The sequence below is a fragment of the Aythya marila genome, assembly GCF_965140915.1.
Source record: "Aythya marila genome assembly, chromosome: 14".
Classification (NCBI taxonomy): Eukaryota; Metazoa; Chordata; class Aves; order Anseriformes; family Anatidae; genus Aythya; species Aythya marila.
The window spans coordinates 14,181,722-14,184,033 of NC_139055.1; positions in this window are offsets into that span (position 1 = coordinate 14,181,722).

The window sequence follows — 2,312 nt, forward strand, 5'->3', positions numbered from 1 at the left end:
GCTTGCAATCCGCTTGCTGTGCCTGTGAGAGGCTGCTGGGGGCTGTTAGGGGTGCAGGGGGGGCTGCTGCAGGTCCTTATGAGCCCTGTGGGGCTGCTGCTGATCCCACACGTGTGGGGTTTGCCAGAATCCCAAACCACACCCTGCTCTCTTGGGCAGGCGGCCGCACTGGGGAGCCCAGCAGCAGGATGCAGACACTGGGTGCCTGCAGGCAGAGCTGGGGGAGAGCAGGAGGCATTTCGGGAGAGGCAGCCCGGAGATGGAGAGGAGCCTCTGGGGATGAAGGTCTCCATCAGGCGGCCAGAGCCCAGCACGGCAGCAGAAGAGCAGCCCGGTGGCGGCGTGTCGAGGGCCACCAAGGAGCAGGTTTTGGGGACAGCCCGGCTCCAGATGGCTGGGAGAGGAGATGTCGGCCAAGGAGAGGTGTCTGAGGAGGGTCCTGAGGGGCAGGGATGGGATTTTCCCCTTCCCCTGGGCCCAGGGCCCCCCCCGTGCTGGCTCCCAGCCTGGAGCAGGAGCGTCCCACCCGGAGCCTCGGTGCTGCGCCCGGGGACGGGGCTCGGCGCACAGCAGGGCCCGGCTGGGAGAATTTCAGTCACAACGCTCAACGTGCTCGGCACCGAAACACCCAGCTCCTCCTCTCCTCAAAGAGGGAAAAACGCTGATAAAAAGAGAAAAAAAAAAAAAAAAATGCAAACAGAGAGGAGGCCAGCAAGGGAAGAAACCCTTCCTGGAGAGCCCTGCCTGTGCCGGGCTGCGCAAACCCCAAAAATCCTGCACACCACAGGGGGCTTTAATGGGATGGGGGGCGCAAAGGGCTGCTTTCTGCATCGGTGTCCATCCCTCCCCTTGGGGACAACCCCCCGGCAGGGACAGCACACCCACACTGCTGTGAAGGCATCGGGGTGAGCTCTGCTCCCTGTCCCCATCCCGCTGCCCTCGGGGTCCCTGTCCCCGTCCCCATGTCTGGCCCCATGTAGGAACGGGGCCCCTGGCACCGAGACTGGATGCGGGGCCATGAGGGTGGGGATGGGAGCGGGTAATGGTGCAATTAATGGAAAAGCCATTAGACCTTTCTCCTCCTCCCCCTCCTCTTCCTCACTCAGCCGCTTGCTGTCCTCCTCCACTTCCACCTCCTTTCTTCTCTCCCTCTCCCCGCTCCTCCTCTCTCTCCTCTCAAAGATTTCTCCCTATTTTTGTCTGGTTAGAGCCTTTTCTTTTCCTTTTAACCCTACAGTTCCCCGGAGGGGAGCTGCATCAGCCTCATCTGCCCAAGGCAACGCCTTTCGCAGCCACCCAGAGCCCTGGCTGCCAGGGCCCTTCTCCTCCTGCAAAAATGACCAGAAATGGGGTAAAACCCCAAATAGGGGCCAGAAACCGGGCACCTGCAAGGCTGGAGGTGGAGGTGCCGGCAGCGAGGCGTGCTCCCCGGAGGCCTTGGATCTCATTACTCCACTTTTATCGCCCTTTTCCATTTCTTTTTCCCCCTTTTTTAAACCAAGGGCTCCCCTTGTGGCGTGTTTCAGCCCAAGCCACTCTCCCCACACAGGGGGTGACCCTCGGGTGCCAGCGATCGGGGCCAGGCCCCCCCGGGGGACCCTGCTGCTGGCGGGGCGGTTTGGGGACCTGGGGACCTGCCTTGGTTTCGCTGCCTTCTCCTGACACACTTCTGCTCCATCCGTGCCGCCCGTCCCGCTCTGCACCACCCCGTCCCCCCCCCTGCAGTCCCCCAGGGATGCTGCTGCAGGGCAACCAGCAGGGCCTGGATTTTTTCTTTTTTTTTTTTAATTTTCTTATTTTTTTTTTTAGCTGGGGGGGCAGTTGCTGGGGCGACGGCATCCTCCTGCAGCATGGAAACCCAGGTTTCCATGGAAACCCATTTTTGCCCCAGTTCTCCTGCCACCGCCACGTCCTCCGATTTGCTTGTAGGGTTGGCGATTTTGGGTTTGCCCCCCTTGCATCCCCGCAGAGCTTCGGGGGGACCCCCGGGGCAGCCCCAGGGGCCGGGTCCCCCATCGGGGCCGCGGTCCCCATGGCGGGCGGCGGGGTTTGGGATGCAGTTGCCCAGGCAACAGGAGCAGGGCGTTCCTGGCAGCGGTGGTCGCCATGGGGACGGGGATGCTGACGAAGGCTTGTGAGGCTGAGAAGACAAATTGCCCTCATCATTATCTCCGGGCTTGTCAATCAAACATATTCCCTTATTTACCTCGGCGAGGAGAGAGCCCCGGGAGCACACGGAGAGGGAGGGAGCGAGAGGAGAAGCTGCTTGCCCCCAACTCCGCACCGGGAGGGAGCGTCTCCAGCCCCCGGGG